The 17254-nt window shown below is 42.4% G+C and overlaps 1 protein-coding gene and 1 long non-coding RNA gene across 2 annotated transcripts in view; one reads left to right on the top strand and one right to left on the bottom strand.

The window, feature by feature from the left end:
• Positions 1–17254, bottom strand: part of LOC134458097 (matrix metalloproteinase-17-like) — a 104444-nt gene that overhangs the window by 81290 nt on the left and 5900 nt on the right. The window lies entirely within an intron of this gene.
• Positions 14085–17254, top strand: part of LOC134458857 (uncharacterized) — a 3932-nt gene continuing 762 nt past the window's right edge. Inside the window, exon 1 of the long non-coding RNA XR_010036665.1 lies at positions 14085–14427. This is a non-coding gene — a long non-coding RNA (uncharacterized LOC134458857). The remainder of the gene's footprint in view (positions 14428–17254) is intronic.

Raw genomic sequence — 17254 nt, 5'->3', positions numbered from 1 at the left:
CGATAGACAGGTGCGTATGTGTGTGTATGTGAAACATGAGTATGTGAAGTATGTGAGTATGTGAGTATCGAGTTGGCACTCTGGATTCCACAGAATAGCCGCCATTCAGCCAAGCGCAAAGACGCCAGGGAACAAATGCTATTTGTCACAGAAATCTGCAGCGCACAAACAGCATCAATGAAGACAATTAAATTCTGCTAATACTGCCAACAAACAGACCTCCCAATATGCACTCCCCCATGTGTTTTCCCCCCTTTGCAGAAACCATATCCAACTGCCCTTGTTATTTTCACCAGCGCACTGCATTTTTGAAAAATATAAAATACCCCAAAGAGAAAGAACAATGAACAAAGAACAAAGCAGTTGTAATGTGTTCCTCTTGAGCATAGCACACCACACATCCGACTGGTTTTATCAAAATGCAAGGCAGATATCTGCCATATAGTCCACAAGAATTAAGGGATTCAAAACAAAACATTGAACTAATTTGAAACTTAATTAATGACACGCACAGGGCCCAGGACCCTCTGGGTTGCAATTAAATGTTCCAGTGTCAGCAGCTCCGTAGGCATATTTGAAGACATTATCTTTTATGGATGCATAATGAATGTAAAGGGTTCTCTATTTTCATATCCAAACGTATGGGCAGCACATTATGCTCTGTAGGTTAATGTGTACAATTGCTAATGGGCATAGCTGAATAATCTGGCCACACATGATACTGCAGCTCATCCAAAGCACACAGAACACACACACAGACGCGCGCACGCGCACATGCACATGCACACACTGCGTGCAGCAGGCTACAATCCAAAATGCACACACACACTCACACACACACACACCCATTCAGCAGGCTACAATCCAAAAGCCAACACAGCAGAGAGAGCAGGAGACCCCATGGTCAGGCCTATAGGCACGCTAATTGCAGAAATTCATCCAAGTACTGCTTGGTGCTGTATGTGAAGGTCAAGAGTACACACACGCACGCACGCACACACGCACGCACGCATGCACGCACGCACACACACACACACACACACAAGTGAGAGCTAGAGAGACCCATGGTGAGGCCTGTATATACCCGCTGATTGTACAGAAGTCAAAGTCACCTTTTCCTTGAGAAAATAGGAGATTCATCCAAGTCATCTTTGGTATGTGAAAGCCAAGCGCAACCCTGCACCCCTGCACCCACGCACGTGCACACGCACACACGCACGCACGCACGCACGCACGCACGCATACACACATGCACGCACGCACACTCCATTTTTGGTGCCCTCTCCAAAAATATCCTGTGCTTCCCAATTTAGATCCTTTCTTTCCACATGTACTCTTTTAAACATTGTCGCACGCGCGCACACACACACACACACACACACACACACACACACACACACACACACACACACACACACACACACACACACACACACACACACACACACACACACACACACACACACACACACGCACACACGCACACAGATACATGAAAATGTTAATCCAATTTTCAACAAAAAAAGAAAAGAAATCCCATTTTGACAGGGCAATCTGATGAGGTGCATTTGTCAATGACACAAAGGGACACTGCAGCCATGTCGGGTGTAATATTGTTACCAGTGATGCTGCTGTCATTCTGGGTTTGTCTCGCTGCTTCAGCACAAGGGGTATGTGGGTGGTTGCTGTTTACACTTAAAGGAGGACACATATTCCAATTACATTTTTTAAAAAATTTTACATTCATATTTTTTAATATAAGGTTAATATTTATGTAATTATGCCAAATGCTTTATAAATGATTCAAAATGTTGTTGGTTTATTTTATAGTTGTATATATTCCAGGTTGTATTAATGTTACAGTCACACCACAGGACATTTGACATATACACCTTTCCATAAATCTGAACAAAAATGTTTCTTCTCATCTAAGACTAATATGAAACATGATGTACCACATCTTCTTTCATTTACATTTGTTTTCAAGAGGATATATCAAAATATCAATTGTGTAGGTTTTTAACTAATATTACGTAAAAATAGGGCGTCATGTCAACCACCCATGTACAGGAATAAAAACACGTTTTCTATTGTGCTTCTCAGTTAATATACTGTGTAGGTAAAGTTGCAATGGTCATAATGCTGTCTTAAAATCACTTTGAAGTGTTTTTTCCAATGACACCAGCAGCTTGATTACTGACACCATGTACCACATGCCTATCCCCTGATTAAAAACATGACAGTGACTGATAGGGCTGATGTCCTAATGCGGGGCTCATGTTATATACAAACCCCAACTCCGGTGAAGTTGGGACGTTTGGTAAACAGTGAATAAAATCAAAATGCTATCATTTTCAAAACATTCAATCTATTCATTAGATGGAGAATAGTGAAAAGACAACATATTAAGTGTTAAAACCGAGAAAAAATATTGTTTTGGGGGACATATGTACTCATTTCTAATTTGATAAATGCAACACGTCTCAAATACAGTATTTGCCTCATACCTCATACCTCATACCCAAACAAAAAAAGTATATTGACTATGTTTTTCATTACAGCATGTTGACATACAACACATTTATATCATATTTAGATGTTTGAAAATTTGTGAATATACCCCATACACAAACAAATGGTCCATAAGCTCACCTACACACTGTTGTGTTGAGAGTGATGTACTGTTTAAGATATATTTTGCTTCAGTTTAATGTCCTGTACTGTAAGGTGCAGTACTGTAAGGTGCAGTTATGTAATGTACAGTATTGAATTTTGGGGTCTTGTGAATATGTACATTCTGTTAGTCTGAATAGACTGTTACAAAAAGAAAGACTGCTGTGTTTTGTATAAAGTAGACAACTGTTTTCACGTTGATCTAATTTGTTTTCTCATTTGGTGCTAATGTGTGTCTTTTGACATGAAAGTGAGGTTTTGACAAAAGATTGTTAAGTTTTTATGGCAATGTTTAGGTTTTGATAGCAGAGTTTCATGCTGACATATATGTGAAGGGTTTATCTCCAAGTGTTGAGAGTAATTGGCTTGTGTGTAGAGTTTTGACTCCATGAGCGAAATTCTGCAAATTGTGTGCAAGCAGTAGGCAAAAACTGTAAGTTGGGACGGGGATCAGTGAAATTTAGTAAACATCCAAATAAGTTGGGACGGGGATCAGTGAAATTTAGTAAACATCCAAATAAGATAAAACAACAAAGAAGAACATTTCAAAATGAATTGTACTGACGGACAATATAGGTGTCCAGGTATGAGATCATCACAGAGAGGCTGAGTCACTCAGAATTAAAGATGCAAAGGGAATAATTACCATAGTTATTACATACATTTTGGAATTCCCTTTGATTTACCACGATTGAGTGTATATAAGACATATTTTTGTTATTAAACTCATTGTATAGGTTCATGACATCATGAAATATATATTGGCTGTAGTCTCACTATAGCAGTCTAGGAACTAGAGCTATTGAAAATTGACCATATTAAGAATGCTTAATGCGTGCAAATGATACAGGGGTGTAACATTCTCCTAAGCACCTGAGCTCACTTGAAATAGACCCAGAAGACATGGGAAACTGTCCTTTGCTTACAGAAGTCAGCAGAAGTTGTAGAAGTCCATTCTTTTTGACAATAATAGAGCATTGCACATCCTGTGCTACAGTGAAAATGGACCATCCAACTTGTGTTAGTGCTAACTTCAAAAGTCAGCCTCCATGGTGGCATGCGGGTGCAGTAGTGCATTGGATAAGATGTTCTCACTCATCTGTAGAGTTAAATATAGTGCTGAATGGTATACATGGGTTTTAAACAGCATGAAAAGCCACTCATGCATTATATTTTGAAGGGAGATCTTTGATTACTGCCACATAGTCAGGGCCAAATTGCATTCTCTACTATGTTTTAACAATTTGGCTCCATCATAAGGACCAGCAGGTGATAAAATGGTGGGCTTTTGGTCAAGACCTGTCACACTGTAAGCACTACAGAAAGGAAAACATTGCAAAACATGACAAGGAATACACCTACCATTTAAGCTGGTGAAATCATGTCCAAGATAGGAATTAACACTGTTTTTTATATAAAATCATCTCATCGGTTAATGTATTTAACTGTTAAGTGTTGTCTTTTGTTTTGTTTTTAGTCTTCCTCAACATTTGCTGCCTTTTATTGTTCCCGTCCCAACTCTTTTGAGACGTGTTGCATTTATCAACCTAGAAATGAGTACATATGTCCCCCAAAACAATATTTTTTCTCGGTTTTAACACTTAATATGTTGTCTTTTCACTATTCTCCATCTAATGAATAGATTGAATGTTTTGAAAATGATAGCATTTTGACTTTATTCACTGTTTACCAAACGTCCCAACTTCAACGGAGTTGGGGTTTGTAGCCTGGGGATTCGTTTAGGTAAGTGGATCTCCCTCTTGACTACAGCAATTATTGCAGGGACCTTGGCTGGAATCTACCGGTATATGGAGGGCCTTTAAAGTTTGGGAACCCCTTCTCTAGCATGTTCCCAATGACCCCAGCAGCATATGGCTTGATTACTGCCACCATGTACCGCACTATTCTACATGCCTATCACCTGATTAAGAACATGATAGTGACTGATAGCCCTGATGTCCTATTGCTCTACTCATGTTATGGAGGATTTGCTTTGGTATGTGGAGTGGAGATGATACATATAGGCCTATTGTAAAGTTAACTCAAAACGTTGAATTGAACTCTCATATAGTGTTGTTTCTACTCTCCAAGTCTTGAATTAACAATGCAATATGTGCTGCATAACAGAATAGGACTGATGTCCTACTGCTGCCTGTGGTCCTGTTAGAGAGCCTGGGGATTACATTAGGTAAGTGGATCTCCCATTTCACAATATTTATGCCCTATGAGTCACTGCACAGCGTGCACACACATGCGCGCGCGCACACACACACACACACACACACACACACACACACACACACACACACACACACACACACACACACACACACACACACACACACACACACACACACGTCACCACAGAGCACAGACACACGCACACACGCATGCAAGCAGGCACACGTGCGCTCACACACACACACACACACACACACACACACACACACACACACACACACACACACACACACACACACACACACACACACACACACACACACACACACACACAAATGCATAAACAAAACAAACCTACAAAATGACCAGAATGCAAATGCACACACTGTTTATATGTGTCACTGTCAACCCAAATCCATCCTTAGGCAAAAAATGTGCTTAGGCTGACTTGGGCTGAGGTTTAAGGAGAAGTCCTGACAATAGTAAATCCAGCGGTAGTCAATAATGTGCACTCACAGCATCAGCCTTTTAATGGACAGATTACCTCATTATATTCAGCACTTAAATTCAGATCATTGACTTCACTCCACATCGGTCTCTTTCCTAAACGAGGCCTAATGCTTTGTCTTACTCTCAACAAACAACTCGCAGGCTACAGACTAAGGTTGTTATTATTATTTTGCGTATTCCATCACTTCCTCAAACTCTTTCCCTACCCCACACTCTCTCTTGCTCCCTCTGTGGTTACACTTTACATTGTGGATTGCTAATGAGGTGGTCATTTTACAGTTTCAGTTGAAAGCTGTTTGCATCGCTATTATCTTGAAACTACAGTGTAATTATACTAGAAACAGCGCGTTTACTTTGTTTCTCTCTCTCTCTCTCTCTCTCTCTCTCTCTCTCTCTCTCTCTCTCTCTCTCTCTCTCTCTCTCTCTCTCTCTCTCTCTCTCTCTCTCTCTCTCTCTCTCTCTCTCTCTCTCTCTCTCTCTCTCTCTCTCTAGAGCAGGCAGCAACAGCTACCTGAAACACATCATTTGAACATTTTGCAGAAGCCTGAAGTTTATTTATTTTTTTTACTGCATTTCAAGCCTTCCACAAGCCAAAAAAAAAGATTTTCTTTGCCAATGCTTACAGTTGTGAAAACCTCTTCCCCTCGTTTTGTCCTCCTTCTCTCCCTCCCACCCTCCTTCCCTCCATCTCTACCTCCGTCTACCACCTCTTCCCCTTTTCCTTTCTTTCTCTAATTACCATTCAGTCTCTCTCTCTCTCTCTCTCTCTCTCTCTCTCTCTCTATCTTCAATGCTTTCTCTAATTACCTTTCTCTCAGTCACCCCCCACCCCCCTCACCCTCTCCTCCTTGCCTTTTGTCTCCTTCCATCCCCCTTCCCTTCATCCTCATCTTGTTAGGAACTGACGACTGCAAATGCGAGGCAAACGACGAGCACACCTGCTGCGTTGGCTGTGAACGACCTGGAAAATGAACAAACTTATTAAAACGGAAAAGGGAACTGCAGCCCCAACCAGTCGCTGGATGCCTTTTCAGAAGCACTCTGCTGAAACCTTATGCACTTAGAAACACAAAACAGACTGACAGGCTGGGGAAGGCAGCAAGAGATAAAGAGAGAGGCCCCAGCCAGTTCTCTGCAAAAAAAAAATGTTTTCCCCCTGTTTTATATTTTCTGCAGACTCAAACAGACACAAACCTCTGTGAGTAATTTAAGAGAACCCCAGTTGTTGCTTTTGGAGGTTGAATTTTTTGAAGCTTGATGCTGTTTCATGGTTGTCTTTCACCATGTACCTATATTATTCAGCAGGCCTCTGGCGCTATTTTGAGAAGCACGACGGGCATGCCAAGCCAACACCAAAACCACAGTAATTACAAGAGACTGTTTTGCCTTTTGGGCAGCCACCGCACAGAGGGAGGGAGGAGGAGTAGGAAGGAGGAATGGAGGAAGAGAGGAAAAGGGAGGAGTGGAGAGGAGTATGGACAGATGAGGAGGGAGGAGGACGGAGGGATGGAGGAGTAGGGAGGAGAAGGAAAGAGATGATGGAGGAGGAGAAGGAAAGAGAGGAGAGGAGTATGGACAGAGGAGGAGGGAGGAACAGGGAGAAGTGGAGATGGACAAAAGAGGAGGGAGGAACAGGGAGGAGAGGAGAGGAGGATGGAGAGAAGAGGAGGAGAGGAGAGTAGTATGGACAGAAGAGGATGGAGGAGAGGAGAGGAGTATGGACAGATGAGGACGGAGGGATGGAGGAGTATTAAGGAGAAGGAAAGGGATGGAAGAGGAGAGGAAAAGGAAAGAGTGGAGAGTATATGGACAGATGAGGTGTGAGAAACAGGGAGGAGAGGAGAGTAGTACGGACAGAGTAGAAGGGAGAGAGGAGGGTAGTATGTACAGATGTGGAGGGAGGAGAGGAGAGTAGTATGGACGGAAGAGGATGGAGGAGGAGGGAGGGAAAGGGAGGAGAGGAGAGGAGGAGAAGCAAGAGGGGAGCAGGAGCAAGAGGAGGAGGAGCTCCCTTGATCTCCTGCGGACTGGGATGAAGGTTTTAGTTAAATTAAAATAAGCCTGGGCAGCACATGGAGCTGATTTGGTGGTTTTGTCGTGACTTCTGAAGGATGTTGGTGGGGGATTGGCTCCAGTTTGACTCTGAGCGTAACTTAAACGTGAGGAGAAATCAGCACTGGTGAGCGTGGCAGCAGCAGGGGCAAAGCATCGTGTGCAGCAGCACTGTCACAGACGACGGTTTAGTCATATTTTCTTAACCGCAGCGTTTTCTGATTCTTTACTACTGTAAGCCGCCTGCCCTGCCCGCGTTGTCTCCCTGCCTCCCTTAGTCATGTTACACTCCACAGAGGAGAGCTGTCACCGTCTTAGTGTCCTATCAGTGTGTGTGTGTGTGTGTGTGTGTGTGTGTGTGTGTGTGTGTGTGTGTGTGTGTGTGTGTGTATGCTTGTCTCTGATCCATCATGAGCATCGTCATTTGCATGCCTTCATGTTGGTGCATTTCAAACAGTGTATAAAGACACAGCATGCAAGGGAAATCCAGGAGACACTACAGCGACAAATTGTCACCGCACTCCCAGACATTCACAGACAGACACACAGAGGCACGGATGGCGGTTGCACCTGTGGAGAACTGTGGGTCGGACAGATAATGCAAATAAAAAATAGATTTTTTATTAAATTCGGGCGGGTTGTGGTTGAAGCACTCAAATACATTTTTAAAAAATCAACATTTTACTTTTTTAATTTCAAATTGGAAAAGCATATTTTGGGGCTTGCGACTGTCAAGTGTTAGAGACTCTCACTTAATTGTTTGCACAATTGCTTTAGTTTTCTAGGAGAGGAGAGAAGGGAAGCGAAGCGAAGGAGAAGAGAAGGAGAAGAGAGAATAGGGCAGAAGAAAGAAGGAAGAGAATGACAACCCTGAGAGGTGGAGGAGAAGTCAATATCAGCCATGTCAGATGGACAAATAGCCATCCCATGCCATGCCACGCTGTGCCAGTCCCAGGGCTGCTGTGCTGCTCTCAGTTGACTCGTGACAAAAGAGCAAGATGCCAAGGAGGGAGACATGCCACCCCTCATCTGCTGCTGTGGAGGCTGCCAACTGTGTCTTATTGTATGTTACTGTGACTGCCAACGCTATGTTCCTGTGTGTTACTGTGTGTTACTGCATGTGACTGTGCCAACTGTGTGCTACTGTATGTTACTGTATGTGACTGTGCCAACTGTATGTGACTGTATGTTACTGTATGTTACTGTATGTGACTGTTCCAACTGTATGTTACTGTGCCAACTGTATGTTACTGTGTGTTACTGTGTGTTACTGTGTGTTACTATGCCTACTGTGTGTTACTGTATGTTACTGTAAGTTACTGTGTCTTACTGTATGTTACTGTGTGTTACTGTATGTTACTGTATGTGACTGTATGTGACTGTTCCAACTGTATGTTACTGTGCCAACTGTGTGTTACTGTGTGTTACTGTATGTTACTGTGTGTTACTGTGTGTTACTGTGTGTTACTGTATGTTACTGTTCCAACTGTATGTTACTGTGCCAACTGTGTGTTACTGTGTGTTACTGTATGTGACTGTTCCAACTGTATGTTACTGTGCCTACTGTGTGTTACTGTGGCAACTGTATGTTACTGTGGCACCACCACTGTGATGAATCTGTTATGAGATCCCTCCACACCGAGGTGGCAGTGGTGGTGGACACACACACACACACACACACACACACACACACACACACACACACACACACACACACACACACACACACACACACACACACACACACACACACACACACACACACACAACAGTGTTGATGAATGTGTCTCTGCATATAGACTGTGACGTATTTACATTTGCATGGGCTGCTCAGAGCAGAGCACGTCACCCCTGAATTGACAATAGGACGTCTAGGATTTATACAGCTCTTCTCTATTCTCCTCCTCATTTTTTTTCTTGCCAGTAACTACAATTCAGACTGTGTGCATTCTGTTGAGATGTTGTGAAACTTCTTGCATGCTGAACAGCCATAACTTTCTCTAAGCAAATTCTCAATCCAAATTTGCACGCTGGCTTGCCTGGTTGGTTGTATGTCTGTGTTGTATTCAATGCCTCAATGCCTTCTTCCTTCTTACTCACAATGTCTTTGCTCTGCTCTCCTCTCCTCTCCTCTCCTCTTCTCTCCAGAGCAGAGGCTCTCTGCAGACGCTGGTTCTGAAATAATCTCTTTCCGTCCCCAATTTGAAGCCCCCAGATGCCAGAGGACAGACCAGAGGGTCACAAGACTATTTGACTCTTGGGTCCTAAAAGTGGGACAGGCATTGGAAATTATGCATACCTTGTTGTAGCCTGGAGAGAGAGAGAGAGAGAGAGAGAGAGAGAGAGAGGGGGGGGGAGAGAGTATTACAGGGAGAGAGATAATGAGAGGGAAGGAGAGATGATGTGAGAAAAGGAAAAGAGAAGGGAAGAGAGACGACGAGCGGCAATGAAAGACAATGAAAAGTAAGAGGGATGGTACAGAAGGGGAGATTAAACACCTCACCTGGCAGGTGTTAGGAGATGACCCATGGGGCACCAATCAGACAAATACATTTTCCTGATGAAGGTCGTGTGTGTGTGTGTGTGTGCAGGCGCGGTTCTTGCATAGAGGCGTTGCTAGGCAACCGCCTTAGGCCCTGCCTTAGCCCCCCAAATTTAGGGGCCCCCTCTGACTGGGAGCGGAAAATTTCACATAGTAATTGGGGCCCCTTTGGACAGTAATTCACAAATAAATGCTAATTTTCATAAATAATGAATTTTGTATGTTTAAATTGGAAATAAGAGCAACACAATACATTACAAACAAATACAGATCCCGTGCACACCCCTCTCTTTCGTGTTAAAATGGAATATTCCATCCATGCATGCCATGTGCGCGAGACGAGTTCCAAAACATTCGCTACGTTCCCACACAACATGCCTGCGCATATCTGCACAGCTCAAATGCGCACAATGCGTAATTACGGCGCATTCGGAACGCACTGTGAGTGCGCATTGCTGCCCATATATGCGCAGCGGGTCCCTCCGCGAACGCGCTGAAGACGGAAGCGACTCAAGCGAGGTGACTGACATTTCTAGGTGGTGACTCGAGCGAAGCCGTGTGAACTTCGAATCGGCAACAATATGAAGCGCCATTATCCATGTGGCAATACAAAAAAAAAGAAGAAGGAAGAGGCCCAACAAAAAAGAGATGCCCTTCCGAAATTAACTAGCTTTTTTAGCGTCACAACACCAGTACGAACACCGGTACCGGACCCGAATGTTTTGGTGGTGGAGGAGGAGGAGGTGCCACTGGATCCGGCTGTTGATACAACAGGAGGTGGAGGAGAGGTGATGGGGAAGGAGGATTGCAAGCAGACATGAAAATGTTGCGCTTTCCTGAATATGGATACCACTATGCGTAATTTTTTTAAAACTCCAACATCGGTAACTTTGGATAACCCACGACATGACATGTTAGAAGCCTGAACTATCTCCGTGGATCCAGAACCATTGACAGCCGTGCCGACAAGGAAGCGGTGCCCTACAGTAGCACTAGCAGGTCGACTACTGTGGCTATCCCCACTGATGGATCTGTGAATGACCGCGGCACTGATAAACCCAATCAGGTTTTGTTGAAAGAATACCTTGTGAGATATTTTGTTTCGAAAAGACATTACTTTTCCTCTAGCTGTGAACTGGGATTGGCTCGAGTAAGTTATTCCATTGAAAAGGACGCAGCCTTTTAAGCGCTTGCAGACAGTGCATCGGTTACTGTATCTTCAGACACACAACCTTCTCAATCTCTCTGAAATGATTTCAGAAACACGCTATCGAACTTTGGAAAGGCTTAAACAAGCATGCAGCTTTCAAGGAACATTCAGTAACTTGACGCGATATCGTGGCGAGATTCAGAAACGCGCAGAACAGCTGACATGTCACCCACGGCTCTACATGTAGATATGCTGTAGTTTTTATTGGCTAATCAACTGCGTTACTTGGCGATATTGCTGGCTAGTTGTGGATGCTAACAGGAGGTGATGTGGAAGTTCAGCCTGGAGAAACGCCGACGTGATTGACAAAAGAATGCGCACTCTACTCATAGTAAGTCACTGTGTGTGTGTGTGTGTGTGTGTGTGTGTGTGTGTGTGTGTGTGTGTGTGTGTGTGTGTGTGTGTGTGTGTGTGTGTGTGTGTGTGATGGTAATTGGAACGATTGCTACTATGCCTCAGTTGGTTGCTTTGAATTTCACCCGCCGTGGTGTTTTGTTTTGTATTCAGTTTGAGATGCTTGCTGCTCGGCATACCATACGTCATGTGCACACACAGTTGGGTGTGGTGGCGGTGTTGGCATTTGGGCAAAATGCAGCTACTCCTCTGTTGGTTGTTTTGAAATGCGTCGTCAGAGGTGCATCTTGTCACCAGGCTAGAGAGGCAGGTGTGTGTGTGTGTGTGTGTGTGTGTGTGTGTGTGTGTGTGTGTGTGTGTGTGTGTGTGTGTGTGTGTGTGTGTGTGTGTGTGTGAGAGAGAGAGAGAGAGAGAGAGATGGATGATGCCCATGTGTAATTGATTGATGCGCATGTGAAGATTGCAATGTTGAATATGTCAACATTGAATACTGTCTAAATTAAAGCAAAACTGTGCCCAAGCACATTATGTTCACAAGGCCTTCTGACTGTTGTAGAGAACTTGGTTTTTGAATTGTGTAGATGCTGTGAGCTAAGCATCTTCCCTAAGCAAGCCTATTATTATTATTATTATTATTTTTTTTTTTTTTTTTTTTTTTTGGGGGGGGGGGGGTTGTACAGACTTGGGTGGGCCGATGGGCCCCCTAGCTAATTTCGCCTTAGGCCCCCAAATTGCTAAGTCCGCCACTGTGTGTGTGTGTGTGTGTGTGTGTGTGTGTGTGTGTGTGTGTGTGTGTGTGTGTGTGTGTGTGTGTGTGTGTGTGTGCGCGTGCGCACGTGCGTGCATGTCATTGTCTGTGTGCGTGTGAGTGTGTGTGTGCGCACAGGCTCATGTTTAAAAGTGTTTGTGTTGAGAGGTCTACAGGCTCTAAATTGGGTAGGAGGTTATTTTTGGAGAGAGACAGAAAGGGAACAGGGGAGGGGGCGGAGAAAGACAAGAGAGTAATAGGGAGAGGAGAGACATAGAGAAAGAGAGAGAGAGACTGAAACACACAAAGAGGGAGAAAGAAAGAGAACAGAAAGAGGGAGAAGAGAACAGAAATTTAAACAATTGAGAGACAGACACTGAAAAGTGGGAGAGTTTTTTTTTTAAACAGGAGACAGAAAGAGAGAGGCGGAAAGGGAGAGTAACAAAAACACAACAAGCGAAGGGGGGAGAGAGAGAGAGAGAGAGAGAGAGAGAGAGAGAGACAGAGAGACAGACAGACAGACAGACAGACAGACAGACAGACCGAAAGACAGACAGACAGAGAAACAAACGGACAGACACCAAGAAAGATTGCAAATGAGAAACAGAGAAAGTGAGTGTGAGAATGAGCTCGAGGATGGTTTCAGCACTTCCACTGTAGTGTTGATGAGTCCAGATGGTGGTCTCATTAAACGATATTACAGTAGAGTTAGATCCCCTCCCCATGCAGCTGTAGGACAGAAACAGGCTGCTGAGGCGGCCCCATCATGACCCACCAATCTCCTGAAAGGATGAGTAGGCCATCCACCACCATGGGTAAACTCGTGACCAGAGAGACTGGATAAGATAATTCAGTAACACTTTATAATAATGGATGCAAAAAAGCATTATAAAGACTTAATAAATAATTAACTATTGATGAACAAAACATTAACAAATGTTTGTAAATGACTAGGAAATGTTGACAAATGTTTGTAAATGACTAGGAAATGTTATGTTAATATCTTATATTTATCAAACATTTACAAATTGCTTGTAAATGAATAAAATACTCTGTAATAAGGTATGTAAAATCTTGTATATATTATGTGTAGATATTTTATAAAGCATTAATAAAACTTAGTTAATGATAAAAACATTTGTTAATGTTTCGTTCATCATTAGTAAATTATTTACTAAGTCTTTACTAAGCAGACATTTTTATAAAGTGTTACCGATAATTCTCTAGAATCTCTGTTGTGACTCTTTCATGCACACAACCCTGACTGACTAAACTCCACATGGGGAAAAGGAAAATGTGCTGAGCCACACATTGTGTGAGAGTGAGATAAGGCAAGGCAAGTGCATGTGTCTAGTGCATTACATACAGAGAGGCAGTCCAATATGTTTCACCAAAATAAAAGCATAAAACAGCAGGTCCCTATTGTAGCACCCACTTTAAAAATTAGGCAGAAGCACTATCTGACTGCATGAGTCAACGCAGCTTTACAAGGCTTTGTTTCTTCAAAACAATGCAAATACAGTACAGTTCTTCTGCTTAGGGCTGGGCGATATGGAAAAAAAACTATATCACGATATGGATTACTTTATATCACGATAACGATATATAGGCCTATCACGATATAGCACAATTACATACGCTTTTAGTTATTCTCTTTATTTGCTCTTTATTTGTTCATGTCGCAAAACAACCTTTCTTTAAAATGTATCTTTTTATTCTTATTTTTACAGTTACATGAACTTGTAGTGTGTATTGTGACAACATGAAATGTAATTAAATGACATTCAGGGGCGGACCTAGGGGCGGGGCCACAGGGGCCGAGGCCCCTCCTCCAATTTGATTGGCCCCTGAACGGCCCCTGTTCTGACAATCACCTGGCGAGAAAACCAGAAGTGGGGAATTTTTAAATGGTCACTGCAGTTCCACCTCCAAACTGTTGGTGGCAGTGCGCCGATTGCGTCAATACAACTGAATAGTCTTCCTTGAAAAAAATCTAGTGCCTCCTTAAAAATCTAGTTCTACGTGCCTCCTTAAAAAATCTTTGTGATGAACGGCTACCACTCCCCTTCCACGCGAATCAAAGAGGAGCAACAATTCTGTAAACTGAATGCCAGCCAGCAACGAGATGGAAGTTTAACAAGCTGACTTTGTTATTTGGTGAGTCAAATCTTCTTGTTTGTTGTAAGGTTTAGGTTTAGATACTGCACTATACTTTCTAATCATTGTCTGTTTCCAACCGACCTGTTGTTGAAAGAAGTTTGCAAATGTAGAAGATGGAAAGTGATGATAAAAACGCTCCATTTCACTCCTAGAGAGATCGCAAATTATAGGTGTGAATTATGCTAATCAACCATCGTTAGCAATGCCTTTTAGCCTTGGGCCATTCAGCCTTTTGCATAGCTTCGTTTGTGTTAAGTTATGCCTATTTCACGTGTAAACATAGCCACTATTTGAACACACTTTCCTATACTTAGGGGTGGGTTGCACCAACATGGCTTAATTTAAACCTAGTTTATGCCTAAACTGAGTTTAGTTAATCCATGTTTAAACAGGGTTTAAATTAATCTGGGATGTGTTGCACATCTTAAATTTAAACCTGGATTACCTAAACTGGTTTAATCAAGGATTAAACTAGATTTAAATATGTTCATCAGCCACCATTGATGGGTAGGTCAAAATGTGTGCCTAAAAAGACAAAACGTACATTTATTATTGACTATTTAACAAACAAACGATCACACATTGAGTTGTATGGGGCGGGGATAGTCGTTCACGTTCAGTGGTCTGGAATTCGGCCTGTTTGACATTTTGTAAACATTGCATGCGTAGCGGCCGTTACATTGTATCAAAGTTAAGATGCCGGTAGATCGCAATGGAAACAGAAGAGAGGCGGCATAGTGGGACTGTACAAAGAAAACATTGACCCGCTGACGGCGAAGGTATATCAATATTAATCCCGAAGCAGCTCTCCCTCTCCAACCCCTTTGATGCTCTGGACAGGAGAAAAGTTGCTAACTTTGCTGCTTTGCTAACGTCACCAAGTCTCCACCTATGTCTGTAGGCTCCATCCATACGTTTTTCAGCACCAGACGTCAAGTGGTAGCAACACAGTTAATGCCCAAAATGGAAAAGTAATTCGTCATTGATGTAGGCTAGGCTACAAACAACGAACATGCTTCGTAGATGCTGACTTCACTTTAGCGTATTACAGTCCACATTGACGTCTAGAACTACTACAAAACGTCATTGGAGTTGGACTCATGACCAAAACCTGTCTTATTCCAACATAACACTTCGTATTAAATGTTTAGCACTGGTTTTAAACGAAATGGCAATGCATTATTCATTTCGTGAATTTATAACCATTGTAACAGCTTGGCATAGCCTAACATTAATTTAATGTCCGTTTCGTTAAGAACAAGCTGCAGCAAGGCTAGTTTTACTGTAGGCTAAGCGAATCCTGTTCACGAAGTGGTCTCTTGTTACTAAGGTAATGACTTACTCAAAAGGGCATACAGAAATCACATTCCACATAATCCAATTCCGATTCTGTTTTGTTTATTTTATTTACACTGCATCAATAGAAATTAACATCTCGGTAGTTGTAGTGGCACTTCTGACTCCACCGTCCCGCTTGCATGAATGAAGTTTGTTGACAGACGTGACGTCACTGTTTGGGTCCGACCATGAAATTAAAGTGACAGGCGCCGGATCATCTTCAATGACAGCATAGTTGATTATCCTTTTAAAGACATATCCTTACTATCTTCAGATGACTACTTAATTCTACCGTTTTGTTCAATTTCGTCATATTTTGGAAAATAATTGGTGAATGGAATTATTTGTTATGGCTATGGCTCATCAATTTCTGTCTTTCTGCTCAGTTGACTGAAGAAGGAGGTTATTTTAATGCAAAAAGAAAGGCTGCAGAGCATGGGAAAGCCATTGAGCTAACAACGCACTTGAAGAACTTTTGAGTGACATCATTTAATGCAATTTAATAAATCAAATCATATTTGCTTATTTATGTCATTATCTATTTGCAATAGGCCAGTTAAGTTAGGCCTATATTCAGGGGCCTAGGTGCAGACTGGACTTGTAGACACCAAATAGTTCACCATCCATCATCTGTAAACAACATGTGGCGATAAGCAACGAGAATCTGGAGAATGGGTGCCACAACAGACTATTATTAGGGCCTATTTTGTGAATCTGAAACTCACTATTGCTGTAGAATTCAACAGGGTTTAGCCTATCTTGAATATTTATGCGTGGAACTCTATCTTGTAACTCAAGCAGACGAATAACAGCAGCCATGTTGTCCCAATAACGCATTTAAACCTCCTCCAGGTGTGGCTTAAATTAATCAGGCAATGCAGGTTTATCCTTGGGTTAAAATAACTGGTGCAACAGACTCAAAATTAATCTCAGTTTAAGTGGGGTATTAAATCTGAGTTTAGCCATGGATTAGATTTAACCAGAGATTACTGGAAGCTAAGTTTAAACTGGGTTTAAGTTTGGTGCAACACAAGTAAAAATTAAACTTAGATTAAATGTAGATTAAAATTTAAACCACGTTGGTGCAACCCACCCTTAGGCTACCTGTGTTTAGTCCTTTATGAGAAAGAAGTTAGAATGTTTAAATTCGCCGGTCTGCAAAGTAATCCACTGCACTTGTTAGGCTAGCGTCATCACAATCACAAGTTGTTATTTTGTTTGTTGGATGGCAATAACTTTGACCTATTTGTTCAACAAATCGAGATGACCACAACTAATTACATGTGTTGCTCTGGAAATGGCATTATTCATTGAGATTGTGTCGAGGAGCAGTGCTCAGTGGTCTAGACTTGTTTTAGCACCCAAATGCCTAGGCCTACTATAAGTTGTAGGCCTACAGCAAGTCCACTTGGTAGCCTAATAAGTACAGTACAAAATAGTTAAGTGCTTAAGCTGTAATAGCAGCCACATAAGTAATGATACTGTG

The sequence above is a fragment of the Engraulis encrasicolus genome, chromosome 11 (genome assembly GCF_034702125.1).
Source record: "Engraulis encrasicolus isolate BLACKSEA-1 chromosome 11, IST_EnEncr_1.0, whole genome shotgun sequence".
NCBI classification, from domain to species: Eukaryota; Metazoa; Chordata; class Actinopteri; order Clupeiformes; family Engraulidae; genus Engraulis; species Engraulis encrasicolus.
The sequence above is the reverse complement of the archived record's forward strand: the minus strand, read 5'-3'. Positions and strand labels throughout refer to the sequence as shown.